Source organism: Eleginops maclovinus, chromosome 7, assembly GCF_036324505.1.
Source record: "Eleginops maclovinus isolate JMC-PN-2008 ecotype Puerto Natales chromosome 7, JC_Emac_rtc_rv5, whole genome shotgun sequence".
Lineage (NCBI taxonomy): Eukaryota > Metazoa > Chordata > Actinopteri > Perciformes > Eleginopidae > Eleginops > Eleginops maclovinus.
The window spans coordinates 25,231,416-25,246,861 of NC_086355.1; the positions used below are offsets into that span (position 1 = coordinate 25,231,416).

Sequence of the window (15,446 nt, forward strand, 5' to 3'; positions counted from 1 at the left end):
GGAATAAGTTACCATACAATGTGATCTCACTTAATAGGAGATAGAAGTGTGGTCACACTACTATAGGTGGGGCATTATCACAGGAAAGGCATTAAGGTAAGACACAGATGTTGAGTGGCAGTAACACATACTCCCCTAAGTAGCTTGAACTATTAAACAACAAGGGACACTTCATTCATTTCAATCTGAGCTGCTTTATTCCATTAAAAGGCTCACAGAGTTCCAAGCAGACAACTTTCAGCCCAACAAACGTGCTGGAGACAATGTGGTGAGATGCCTCCAAATCATACACATGTTTCACAATTCCATTTTTATGTAGGGTTCTATACCTTGGGGAGCTAGAAGAACTGGTAATCAAAGAAGACCAATACTTAAGGTTCTTTTAGTAGCAAGTAAGAAGGCTATAACTAAGAACTGGCTTAAAATAGATGGGCCAAAACGTAAACAATGGCTATCTTTAGTAGAGGAAATCAAAGAAATGGAAATGCTCCCATATAAATTGAAAATAAAAGAAAAACTATTTGCAAGAAACTGGTTAAAATGCCATATATGGTATACACATAACTAAAGAAACTAGACATATCTACAGAAGGAAAATAATTGTATGGACACATCCCTGGTTAGAGGCCTGTTCCTGTGAAGTGTGTTTTATTTTATGTATTTATTATTTTTGTTTATCTATTTCTGTACAATTGTCTTAACATATATTTTGCTATCAATATCTGGTAGCTTTTTCACTACTGTACTGTAGGAATACTAATAAAAACAAAGTAAAAAAAAAATAAGGCTCACAGAGTTACAAAAGGGTGAAGTTGTCATGCCTATAACAGCTGAATGCGGCGATTTCCATGTTGCTCAGCAAAACGCTTCACAAGTTTATCTAGATCTAATGCTTTTGTGCGTTTTGATTCAATGCTGAGTACAGCCAAACTCGATAGTCTCTTTTCTGACATAGTAGACCGCAAATATGTCTTTATGAGCCTGAGAGATGAAAAACTTCGTTCACAGGATGCACTGCTCACAGGTAAAACAACCGCTATTTTGCACAACCTGAACAACTCATAAAAAACATCCTGGTATGGGTCCAACAACTGAGTGAACTCCATTAGAGTGGTAGGACTCTCCTTTTCCCCCTTTTTTCTGTCTAGTAATCTCCTCGTCTGATGTAACTCGTGTTTGAGATCCTCAATATCTGAATCATAAGCTTCAGCCAATAACAGCACAGCCTCCTCTCTCAAAAAAGTTGGACTTGACGGATTTAGTGCCTGGACACCCTGCATGATGTTACAATTTGTGTTAGAAAATCTTCGTCCTATTTCTCCAATCATGTTATCCAGAACTGGATAGTACACAGAGACACAAAAAGTGTGTTTGCTATCTGGAACTACATGCTGTCCCAGGGTGGAGAGGATGACAGTATCCTGAAGCACCTTTGTTGTCTGTCTTGGCCTCTTTGATTTTCGCTGAGTTGTATCAATGTTACTTCGTTGACATAAATCAAGTGTTTCACTCCACATTTCCTCAAAAGAGGCTTGACTACGGTACTGGACCAGTGTCTCTTTAAGTGCCTCAATAAGTTCAACAGCCTTAGCATGATCCAATGTTTTAGACTGGAGCATGTCTGATAAAAATTTGGAGTCACTCAGGACCTTTCTGAACAGAACAAGAGATCCAGCAAAATTCAGATCAATTTGAGCCAATATCCCTCTTGCTTCAACAGCTCTTTGTGGATGGTTCTCAGATGCGATCTCTTCAAGCACCTGTACTATTGCAGGCAACCTGTCCATAACATTGCGACATGCTATATGCCTACAGGCCCAACGTGTATCACTTAGCCGTTGGAGTTCCCTTGGTGCACCATCAAACATCTCCCGCTGAACTTCCAGCCATTTGTTATGTACATAGGACCCAGACATGAATACATACAGTCGTTCCAATAATGAGAAGAATTTTCCTGCATCTGCCACACTTTTTACAGCGTCTACTATAACTAAGTTCAAGCAGTGTGCGCTGCAGTGAACATAGAAGGCATGTTTGGCTACTTCTTTTATTCTAGCTTGAACACCTGCATGTGCCCCGCGCATCACTGCCGCGCCATCGTAGCCCTGGCCTACAAGGTTTTTCTTGTACTCTAGCCCATGCTTCTCAAGGAAGCATATAATTTTGTCACTCAAGGCAGCAGCATCCAGGTGTTCTGCCACTTCAAACTCCAGAAAGCTCTCATGAACCACACCGTTGTAAAAATATCTCAGAACAAATGACATTTGCTCTTTTTTCTGAAGATCTTTCGTTTCATCAACAATAACTGAAAACTGCTTACTTGTCTTAACTTCCTGGATTATTTCCTCTTTGACCATTGCAGCCAAGCATTCAAGTATTTCATTTTGTATTGTTTTACTGGTGTATTTAGCATTTTTAGCTTGTTGTTCAAGTCTTTTTTTGATGATGGGGTTATGGTTACCCAGCAAGTCTAACATAGACAGAAAAACACCTTTATTGTCTGAATCGAGAGACTCCCTGTGACCCCGCTGTGCTATGTTTTCTGTGGCTGTTAGAACTAAAATTTCAGCTAATGTTTTAATATAGTATTGATTTTCAGCCACCTGCCTCTTTTTTTGCTCATCCATTAGCCCAAACATTGAGGTATTTTTATCCTTCATTTTATTGTTCTCTGTCCATGCAAACATTGCATTTACATGGCTTTCAGATCTGGCATGAGAACAGAAACCACTGTCTTTCATTGTAGCCTTTTTCCAGTTTTGATAACCCTCGAATGAGGTGAAAACAGTCCTTGGAGCATCGGGAAGGGAAAAATGCCTACAGGCAAAACAGTAAGATGCGTCTTTAGATTGTGAGTATTCTAACCAGGGATGAGATTTGTACCAGTCGCTGCGGAAGCTTCTCCTGGCTCCTCCCTGGAGTGTCTTTGGGAAACTCTCCCGCACTGGCTGCACTGGAACCTCACACCTGGACTTGGATACGTCTAGAAGTTGGAGGGGAGGAAAGATTCAAACAGCATTACCTCTGAACAAATTATACAATAATATAACAACGAGTAAAACATTATCAATTTGGAACTGTCATTGATTAGTTATAATAATCAGACTGTGTTAACACACACTAACATTTTAGCCTGGGAGAGTATTTATAGATTAATTTGTTTAATTCTCATTCTCACACTTACACATTTCCCCAATTATTCGTATTCAAGCAAACATTAATAATTACATTTATTTGAAGTCAAAGCAATGTCTCTTAAATGCACCAAACGCTCCTCCTGGGGGAGCGCAAGGCAGGAAGCACAGGACCCGGCCTCATCCCGATGTTGCGCTCCCAGGCAGAGAAAGCACACTCCATGGGGGTCGAGCGCCAACATGGGCGAGGCACAGGTGGAACAGACCTTGTGAGCATCCATGGGGAAATAATAGCGGAAAAACTGCGAAAAAACTGCGACACTGGATGGTGAAACGAAAATCGCAGGAAAGAAGTCCAGTTCTCAAGTTGCTGAGTAAAAATGGGAGACGAGCAACGCAGTTACTGGGGTTTCATAGGGGAGGAGGCTACCCCCTGATTGGGCGGAGAGTACAGCTTTAAAACAGAAGCCTCAGATTGCTTATAATAAGGGGAAATAAGTTGGTTATATAAATAAGTTATTGGGCTTTTTTTTCAACTCAGATTTTTTTGAAAAAATGTTTTCAACTTTGACTGCAATTATTTGAAAAGTGGGCTTATTAACACAATAATACTACTGTGTAATATATGTTTACATTTATATTTAGGAAGAGCAATAAAAGATTCAGGTGGTGGCCATATTCCATTATACTTGAGAGCCGATTTCGAAATGGCACACGGGCCGCATTTGGTCCCCAGCCGTAGTTTGGACACCCATGGTCTAACACCACCATACACATAAACCATTTTGCTCTGCATGGGAACAGCACAACCTTTAAAGTAGGAGAGCAGGAGACTGTTGCAGAGCAAAAACATTTATTAGAAGGGTGGTCTGCAACTAACACCGCCCTGTACTAACATTACACAGAGCATGGGCCTCACTTTGTTTGGAAAAGTGGAGGGGAACCTTTTTTCAGATAAAAAAGACTTGTTACTGCGCAGGACCTAGGCCTATACTGTTTCATATCGATACCTGTACAAACAGGTTTACGGTGTATTTATTAAAACAATATCCGATACTTGATTCCTACAGGATTGACAGTTTCTGATCATTTTAGAATCGGTAGGCTATAGGGGAGTTCTTATTAGCTTACATTACTTTTTTTTACATGCACAGCTTTGCGCTGCTGCTGCAAAGCTGGACCAATGCATCCTTTTCTATTTGCTATTTAAAGGTCCCCTATTATGCTCTTTTATAGCATATATTATAGGTCTCAAATATATAAAAAAAAACATGTCTCTGATGTGTTTTGTATTTCCTTTCATGCAAATGAGCTGAAGCTGGCCACGACCCTTTGGAGCGCATGCAGCTCTCTGTCTGAAGAGAGAAGTTTCTAACAGAGAAACTCAGCTAAACACTGCCGTGATTAAACCCCATATTATGTTCCAAACCACATCCAGCAATATTTCTGAAACACTTCTCAGTGTTTACCACTACAACAGAGAAATTATATACACAACAACTTTAAGTCCCTCCTGCAGACATCCTGCTGAACACACAGGGGCTGCGGAGGGGATTCAGCTCGCCACTGTATATTGCGGACGATAGGTTGGGACGTGTCACGTGGGCGGGACGTTGCCAGTAGGTCAATGTAAAGCCAGCCCACATTTCGGTTATGACGTCATATCGGCAGCAAATCTGGATCAGCTCGTTTGTACCCCTGTTTTTAGAGATGTGGGTAAGGGGGAAAAGAGAGAGGGTTTTATTTTCTGACACTTTGTGAGTCTCCTTTCACACCGGGAACACACATTTATGTATAAAATACATTAAAAAGGTTCATTTTGCATAATAGGGGATCTTTAAAGTTAACTAATACTAATGTCAACATTTCACTTTTCTTCTGCAAATAAGCCTTTCATTTAGAATCATCTTTATTTCCTTGGAACACTATTTTTCAGAACATTTGCATCTCTTAAGTAACACAGCAGCTTTCAAAACATAGAAGAATGTGGTAAATAAAAGACTTACTTTCCAATATCCTTTGGAAATTCTTTGATGAAAGATCACAAAAAGATTAAATATGTTGTGCTCTTGTATCACAGAGTCAACATGAGAAGGGCAGGTATGACAGAGTAGAATATGTAGGGATGAGATAGTCATGAATGGTCAGGATGAACCGCTCTGTACAGCTGACTCAAGGTCAAGGTCTATCTGATGCTCACCTGGACTTACTTGGCATAATTGTTTCAGAATAGCATGCCCAGTTAGAATCATTCTAAAATAAGTTTTTATTATAAATTATTATTATAAAGAGGCAGATATCCATTATTCATATATAATAGTTCAAGTCTAATGGTCTAGAGATTGTAGAAATATTGTCAACAAATTCCAAAAACAGCCTGTTGGAAGCCAAAGAAATGCAGAAGTCAACAGCAATTTTAAAACTGAATGAAATCAATCAGATGTCAAGGAAAGAGGAATGCAAATACTTTTTGAATATAACAACCTTTGTGGAATCAAATAAATAAAATGGTACGAGCAGCCCGGGGAAACCAAACTTAATATTTAATGAACGATTGTGTGCTACCAATAATTGAAAGTCTGCCTGTGCAGTTACATTTGAGAGAATTCACAATTCCAAAAGAGCCCTCACATTGCTCTGTTTATCTGCAGTCAGTTCAAGAAGACTGCAGATAAGACTCTGCATTATTGATGCGCTCTGCTAGATTGTCAACAACTGCCACAGCCATCATGGGTACCGAGGGGCCCATTTACTTTGATGCACTAAATTGATGCACACAGACTTTGATTTCAATTGACACATGCTGAGCTGTAGTGCCCAATGGCAAGCATCCAAAGAGCTTCTGTCTCCAGAAATTAAACAACTGGGGCAGAAACAGCCATGACGGACTGTAATCCACAAAGACATTCAGGTTTGCAGCGATGCGCTCGCAGCATCAGCAGTTTTTGGTACATGTGTACGTTGTCAGTTTGTCCTGCAGGAAGAACATGTTTTTCTGAAGTTTCTCATGTACAGTAGGACTTGGTAAATGTTTGTTTGTCTGAGAAAATATCTGCTTTCCTGAGACTAGCGTTGAAGGTCAATCCTGCATTCAGTTTCCATAAACCTGAAATTAATTAAAATATCTTTGTACGTAGCATCCAGCAATTAGTGAATGAGACAAGCAGCAGAAAAAAAATCATTGTATTAAAAAAGTCCTTTTGCTGTTCTTTCATTAGAAATGTTGTTTAAATGTAATGAATCATCTACTGCTTGTCCTCTGTAACAAATGATAATCAATATTATGTGTAACTACAACACTGTCTTATTCTGAAAACCGTTTTATTTTGAAACTTTTATTTTGTAACCTGATGTTGTTTTTAGCCTCAGATAGCATGTAGCTAATATTGAATTGTATACATGAGTAGAGGGAGAAGGATGCATGGAGTTACATACTAAACACACCGCCTCTACCACTCACTCATTGATGCTGCAATGATACTACTGCGTGTTTAATAACTGATAAACCTCAAAAGAATTGCATAATAGAATATTGTATGTGGAAGCTTCAGACTACGCTAACAAGATGGCGGCGGTGACGTCATAGAAAGACCCGCCCCCGACGACGTCAGCCAATAGAAGAGTCCGGGAAACACCCATGTGATGACAAGGGGCCAACAGGATCCAGTCCCCCCCGCTACTAACCAATGAGAGAAGACGAGACCGAGCTCCTCTTATTCTGAAGTTGTTTATTTGTATGACCCGGAGAGGGATAGTAGCACAAAAGATGTTTGTATTGTGAAATCGATCTCTTTTGTCCCAGGGCCGCCAGACAGTAACTGTTCATGAGCTCCATTTGTGGCCTGTGGAAGCGTGTTCCGAGCTATTGAGCCACAGCCGTGAAACTTTTGTAAAACCTACTGCCGCATCCTTTTGTTAAATACACCTTTTAAAACTTACAAGAGGAGCTACACTTTGTTTTCTTTTAAACCTACTCCTGGACTTCGAAAAAAAGAACACTTCCTACATTCCTACTGATTTTTGGGTTTTCATTAGCTGTAAGCTGTAATCATCAAGATTAAGACAAATAAAGGCTTAAAATATTTCACTTTGTGTGTAATGAATCCATGTAATATATGAGTTAATAATTGACTTAATGAAACAAATAAACTTTTCCATTCATCCATCCATCTTCTCTCGCTTTTCCGTCAGGGTCGCGGAAGTAACAGCTCCAGCAGAGAGCCCCAAACTTTCCTTTCCTTGGCCACATCAACCAGCACTGGGGGATTCCAAGACGCAGCCCAGGAGTCGATTTAAAAGAAAACGAAGTGAAGCTCCTCATATAAGTTTTAAAATGAGTATTTAATAAAAAGGATGTAGCAGTAGATTTTACAAAAGTTTCACAGCTGCAGCTACACGCGTCCACAGGCCGCTGACTGAGTGGAGCTCATCAGTAGTTACTGTCTGGCGGTCCGGAACAAAAGAGAGATCGATTTCACAATACAAACATGTTTTATAGAACCATCCCTTTCCGGCCATAAAATAAACAACTTCAAAATAACACGTGCTCCGGTCTCGTCCTCTCATTGGTTGGTAGCGGGGGGCTGGATCCTCTTGGCCGCTTGTCACATGGGGTTCTCCGGACTCTTCTATTGGCTGACGTCCTCGGGGGCGTGTCCTCCTATGACGTCACCGTCGCGATCTTGTTAGCAAAGTCACGAAGTTCTCACCTTAATTTAAGAAAGGGTAAATGACATAATGTTACACACTCTTGTACAGTAGGTGGCGGCAGGGTGCGATTTGTAGGGGGGGATGGTGAGGATTTCCCCCCCTCTGGTTTTCCTATCCCTACCTCTGCTAAATTATTTTTATCTCCGGTGGGGACAAGGATTTCCCCCCCTTGATAGCGATGAATGCAACTTAACTGCTAGCCTACTTAAACTCTTGAAATCTAACGATCTTCAGTGTCTTTACATCAGAGTAGGCTATTCAGCAGCCTTCTGGCAGACGGTGCATATTTCTGAACGTCATCGAACACAAAAACATTGTAACATTTTTGTGCGGGAACTTCGCAGGAAAAACAGCGCTGAACCAAACATGAAACGCGTTCAGAGCAGCATATCATCTTACTTTACAGGACCAGTGGCGGCTGGTGAACATTTTTTTGGGGGGGGGCGCAGTTGGGCGGCACGGTTTAAATAGCACTTTTTTAGAGGTTTAGCTTAAGACAGTTGGTTAGGTGGCTGCGGCCACATTCGTGCTTCTTACATTTTTGTGTGAAGTGCTTTAGATCCTTCATCCCGGTTGTAGTCCAAAGTGTTTCAGTCCCAGGACTTTGAAATAACAGACAAGGGAAACAAAAAAAGGCATTGCTCACTGTACAACCAGCTAACCAATTCCTCTTAGCATACAAGTTTGAGGAGAAAGTCCGAGTGTAGGTTCTCCCGCGATCAGTGGTCGTCTGTTGAATGTTTAAATCCGGACGCTCGGGTCCCAAGTCTTTCAATTTCTTCTTTTCGACATCTGATAGTCGATGAAACAGTGTTTTAAGTAGAGCTTGCACGGAGTTCTCAGCCATCGATGTCGCCATATTCACTCAATCTAAGTTTCAGCTAGCTACTAGTGTTGTTACCTCCGACTCTCCTGCTTCGAAGCTTGTATCAAAAAATGAACCAGCGCAAGGCAAAGCAATGTATCGGTGCTTGATTCGTTTGCTGCTGATCACGTGACCAATGACGTCCGAAGCTTCGTTTCAACGCACACTCACGTGACTGCTTCAATTCGATTCAAAGGTGCGCGAAACGGCGCGCGAGTTGTGGGGTTTGAAGTAGTCGAGAATCAGACAGTCAGTAGTAGTACAGCGAGTTGCGAGTAGTAGTAGTAGTAGCAAAGTAGTCGAGAGCAGTGTTGCGAGTCAGAACACTCAGTATAACTAGTAGTAGTAGTAGCAAAGTAGTCGAGAGCAGTGTTGCGAGTCAGAACAGTAAGTATAGCGAGTATAGTAGCAAAGAGAAAATAGTTAATTGCAATGGAACCTGTTGCAAAGAGAGGCCGCTCCGAGATGTGGGAGCACTTTAATTTGATTTCTCCTAACAAGGTTGGCAATAGGGCAGGCAAAACCTATATAATTTTATAGCGTAATTATGGATGTTTTTGGAAGTAGGCTAAGCTTTGGCAAAGCAGCTCCCCACAATGTTTTAATTGTGTTATGGTTAACTGATCATGCAACACATCTGCCCGTGTCATGTCATGTCATGGATGAACTTACTGGCTAACCACCCACGAAATCTAGCATTCTTTGCATATATCTAATAATGAAATGTTGTCCCAGGTGTATGGTTCACTTTATTCTACTATAGAATAAACGTGTGTCATCAAAATTATCCTGTGTGCCATGTGTAATTGTAGTGAATGTGTGCATTGGATAGGTCATAATGGCGATTTGGCTTGTATCATAGCCTATTGGCAATGGTTAGTGAAGTTGTTACACATGCGTATAAGTATACAGTGGTATGCAAAAGTTTGGGCACCCCTTAGGAAAACCACTGCATCAGTTTGTCACTTGCTGAGCTTTTGAAGCAGCAACTTCATTTTAACATATGTTATACCTTATGGTAACAGAAACATCTCAGTAGTGAAATAACTTTTATTGGTCAAACAGAAACATGTTTATGTGCATTCAAACAAAAATAGGCATGTGCATAAATTTGGGCACCCCTAAGAAATAATTCCATTAATATTTAGTATTGCCTCCTTTTGCTGCAATAACGGCCTGTAGACGCCTCCTGTAGCCACAGACAAGTCCCTTAAGCCTGGCAGGTGGTATTTTGGCCCATTCTTCCACACAAAACGTCTCCAGTTCAGTCAGGTTTCTTGGCCTCCGTGCATGGACAGCCTTCTTCAAATAAATCCATACATTTTCAATGATGTTAAGGTCTGGGGACTGGGATGGCCATTCCAGAACATTGTACCTGTGCTTCTGCATGAATTCCTTGGTGGATTTTGATCGGTGCTTAGGATCATTGTCCTGCTGAAAAATCCAACCCCGGCGTAGCTTCAACTTTGTGACTGACTCTAGAACATTCTTGTCAAGAATCTCCTGGTACTGTAAGGAATTCATGTGGCCCTCAACTTTAACAAGTTTTCCAGTACCTGTGCTAGCCACACAGCCCCATAACATGATAGATCCTCCACCAAATTTTACAGTGGGCAACAAGTTCTTTTCATTGAATGCAGTGTGTTTTTTTCGCCATGCATACCTGTTCATGTTATGACCAAATAACTCAATCTTGGTCTCATCTGACCACAGTGTTTTGTTCCAAAATGCTTCTGGCTTGTCCAGATGTGCTTTTGCATACCTCATGCGACTCTTCTTGTGATTAACACTCAGGAAAGGCTTTTTGCACATCACCCTTCCAATGACCTCTTCCTGGTGCAAAGTACGCTGGATTGTGGAACGGTGAACAACTACACCATCAGCAGCCAGATGTTGTTGTAGTTCTCTGGAGGTGGTCTGTGGCTTCTCTGTGACCATTTTCACCATCCTTCGCCTGTGCCTTTCCCCTATTTGTGTCGGCCTACCACATCTTTCCTTCACACGGACTGTTCCTGTGGCCTTCCATTTCACAACTACGTTTCTGACTGTGGAGACAGACAGTTTAAACCTGTCAGATAATTTTTTGTACCCTTCTCCTAATTTATAATGTTGGATTATCTTAGCTTTCAGGTCAGTGGAGAGTTGTTTTGAGGTCCCCATCTTGCCACTCCCTAAGAAAGAACCTAGGCCAGGCACAGCCAGCTATTACCTATGTTAAATAGCCTTTTTCATGATTGGTTCCACCTGTCTTTGTAATTGAAGGTCTAATGAGCTAATCAAAGCAATTTTGTGCAGCAACCTGTCAGCTATAAATCCGTACAGGTGTTGAAATGAATGCTATTTATAAGGGTGCCCAAACTTTTGCACATCCCATTTTTTGCATTTTATTTTATTATAATAAAACTATGTAATGCTACCCTAAGAATTTTGGTCTGGAAAACACTAAAACGTCTACATCTTTGTAGGAAAACAAATGTTGTTGCTGTGATCTTCTATTATAAAGGAAAAGCAAATTGTCATGAAATCTCAGAGGGGTGCCCAAACTTTTGCATACCACTGTATATATGTTTTTTTAATTCTGTTTTCAGGTCCAATGTTTGGTTTGCCATCAACAGCTGGCCTATAATAATAACACCTCATCCATGCTGAGGCATTTCCGTGCTAAGCATGAGGCTGGCCAAGCTGCAGCGAGCATCCGGGGTGAGTACCATTGCTCTAATTCAGTAGTTCCCTCCTACATGTAATCGTCATGTTAATATATGTTTATGCATTTATTTCATGGCAGCATTTATTCATTAAAAGTACTCGCAGTGGTATTATGTTATGTAGCCATGACCTTTTGTTGTGTTGCAGGCGATAGAAAGGCCAAGATTGATGAGGCACTGGTGAACATGATTGTCCAGGATTCCCAGCCTTTCAAGGTATAAGGATATGTATTTTCCACATACATAGAGATATTTTTTTCTGTAAAACACATATTAAATATCTTCTACTGTTTAGGTTGTGGATGATCAAGGTTTCAGAGCCTTGGTTTCCCTTTTGGACCCTACGTATGTCCTTCCATCAAGGCAGACCTTGAAGTCCATGATGGAGGCAAGGTATCGTGAGGAGAAGCAGAAGGCCAAAGACAAGGTTCAGAAGGCTACTGCTGTGGCCTTGACCTCGGATATGTGGACATCCATCCACATGGATTCCTACCTGGCCTTCACTTACCATTTTGTGGATGAGGAAGACAAGTTGGCGACTGTTTTGCTGGCAGTTGCTAAGTTTGGGGAGCGCCACACTGCATCCAACATTGCAACTGTGAAAGGGTCAATTCTGGAAGAGTGGGAAATACCCAAAGCAAAGGTCATGTGCCTTACTACAGATGGTGCCTCAAATATGCACCTCTGTAGTAGCATCATGGAGGTAAGGCACAGCCACTGCATTGCTCATGCCTTGAATTTGGTGGTGAAGAAGGCCCTCAAACTAACCCCAGGTCTGGAGGAGGTGCGCACTAAGGCAAGAGATATTGCCACTTACTTCAGGACCAGCACTGTAGCCAGAGAGCGGCTTCTCTGCCTTCAAAACCAAATGGGTGGTCCAACAAATAAACTCATTCAAGAGGTGGACACAAGATGGAACAGCACCTTAGACATGCTCCAAAGACTGTACGAGCAGAGAGAGCCAGTGGGTGCAGCCTTGGCCTCTTTTCAGACAGATGTGGCACCATTGACCTCCAATCAATACCACAGCATAAGTCAGTGCATTTCTCTTTTGGCCCCTCTCAAAGAAGCCACAGTTGAGCTTTCTGCCGAGAAACATGTGTCAGGTTCGAAAATAATTCCGCTGGTGAAGATGCTGCGGCACATTATTGCAACAAAACAAAGGCAGCTTACAGATGAAATGGCCAGAGATTTGGCTAAACATTTGTTAACCCTAACGTCTGAAAAGCTTGGGAATTATGAGGTTGCAGGACAGCATGCTCTGGCCACTCTCCTGGATCCTCGTTTTAAAACCATGGGGTTTTGCAACACCACACACCAGCAAAATGGTGTTAAAAAACTTATGGCAGAATGTGCCACTGTTATAAGGCAAAAAACACCTGATCCGGCACCCTCCGATGATCCTACCCCATCAACTTCACATGATGCACCTTCAACCTCTGATTCATCAGGTATGGATGCAGTTTCAATGTTGTAGTGTTTATGTATAATATACAGTATATTGATTGCATTCCTGTACCATTACCGTTTCAGGCCTGTGGGAGCTGTTGGATGCACAAGTTTTGGAGAAGAGGAAGGTCAAAAGTGCTACAGCCAATGCCTCTGTAGAGACGAACCGGTACCTTGCAGAGCCCAACATTCCACGAAATGAAGACCCACTTGAGTATTGGGTCAAGCACAAGCATGTGTACCCCCATCTTTTTGTGTTGGCACGGAATCTTTTGTGCATTCCGGCCTCATCTGTGCCATGTGAACGCGTTTTTTCCAAGGCTGGGGAAATAGTTTCCAAGAAGAGAAACCGACTAAACCCCAGTACTGTGGAGAAAATTGTGTTTCTTAATAAAAATCGATTTTAATTTCATGTCCCATCCCACCCAACCCCTGTTCACAAGCACCTCCATGTTCTTGCCCTTCCATGTGTAACCTGTCCACAAGCACTTTCACTGCACCTCCATGTTCTTGCCCTTCCATGTGTAACCTGTCCACAAGCACTTCCCTGCCACACTGATCCCTCCTCTGTAAAACCCTTGCCACATTCAAGAAATAGTTCAAATAAGTCACTATGACTGCCATAAACTGCACAGGCATTAGGAAGCACTTGCAATTATTTTCAATCTCACATTTGTGTAAAACGAAGATCTATCTTCTGCTAGTATGATCACTCACACATGCACAAAGCTGCAAACAAAGGTACAGAAAGACACCCAGACACAATTGTGAAATACACAAACATGGACACAATTCATACGAGAAAAGCAGTAGTTTTATTCAAATAGGAATCCACATATTGATGACATGATTTATTGGTTCAAGTTTTCATAGTCATGTTCAGCCCACAGAGAGGGAGGCAAAATATAGGGTGTTTGAAACATACTGCACTACACGTTTTCAACAGCAGAGGTCAACCTAGAGTTTTAGATGCATTGAATGAATGAACCTTTTTCCAATACAATTGGATGGAAAGCTTCACTGGTTCATAAAGCTTCACTTTGCCATCACTACTAGCTACGGTGCTGCTTTTTACGCTTGTGGTTAGGGAATGATAACGATGCTGATTCGCCGAAATAGTCCAATCGCGTATCTAAGAATGTCACATTGAACTAAGAAACAATGCCATTGGCTGTGGGCGCAAAGATTTGCGCCCACAGATCTAAGTTTCATCCTCCAATGAAAAGCTATCCTTGCTAAAATGACTGAGAAAAGTATAAGCTCTCCTATAGACTCCCATGTTATCGGCGCCCACGGACGGTAGCCGACCTGCCTATTCTCAGAAAAGGCGAATGGCAATATATTATGTCCGGACACATTTTAGCGGTTCTTGACAGTGGTCTCCCATACACATTTAACCCATAAACACGGTACATTTCTTATTTCAATTATGTTGTATATATAACGTTTTTTAACTCAAAAAGTCAGGGTGGGCGGCGCCCAAGCGCCCACTATTGACGCACCGCCACTGTACAGGACCCATTTGCAGAATTGTGGATAGAAGAGGGCCGAAATGCTGCAGACAATGCCCCGATAGGAAAAACGAAAAAGCCACCACAAATTTGTCACCAGAGCCGACTGTTTACTTTGTCTAGTTTTCCAGACCTGTCCCTGAGTGTTGACAGCACGTTGTGCTATTTAGTGAATTATTTTGAGTGTTTGATTTAAGTTAATTGGAGGGTCTTTTCATGGAGAGCATTGATGCTGTTCTATGGTGCTTTCTGCCTGTTAGTGCGTACGCATGTTTTTGTGACGTTGAATAGAAATCCATGTATGGGTTATTAAAAGTTTTGCCATGTTGTGATGGGGACTAATCCACGGACCCGAAAAAAGGGCCTGTCTACTTTTTGCGGTTTTTTCTCCCTAGTTATGCAAGTTAAAAGTCCAATGTTCTTGTCTATGAATAAATAAATAAAAACATCCCCCCCTCTGTTTTTTTGTCAAATCGCACCCTGGGTGGCGGTATGCACCTTAAAGTTGGTTGCGATCCGCCATTAAACCCAAAGAAGAAGAAGAAGTTCTCACCTTACCATATTCTATTATGCAATCCTTCTGAAGTGTATCAGTTATTAAACACGCAATAATATTATTGCAGCATCAATGAGTGAGAGGTAGAGGGGGTGTGTTTAGTATGTAACTCCACGCGTCCTTGTCCCTCTACTCATATATACAATACAATATTAGCTATATGCTATCTGAGGCTAAAATCAACATCAGGTAATACTACCGGAATTGGACAAATATGGTCCGTCAAGAAACAGTGAATTATCTTTTAATGTTCCGTTTCAATATATTGATTATTTCTAACACTGTCAATCATTAAACTGGGGTTCTTATTTCATTACTTGTTCATTTCTATTTGAAGTATGTATGTTTTATTGAGAAGATGATCACTACGTGACAGCAGTTTTCCAAACCGTTTCTGGTCTCCGAGATTTCCAGTCAAACCGCTTCTTCACGCTAAGCATTCGACATTTCGGCCTTCAAAAATAAAAGAGTGACATTTTTCCGTGATTTTTTTTATTTCTCAACTTTTCCCCCCCC

General features: G+C 41.4%; 1 protein-coding gene across 2 annotated transcripts in view; it reads left to right on the forward strand.

Annotated features, from left to right (window-relative positions):
• Positions 1-15,446, forward strand: part of LOC134867715 (inactive dipeptidyl peptidase 10-like) — a 679,335-nt gene that overhangs the window by 636,101 nt on the left and 27,788 nt on the right. The window lies entirely within an intron of this gene.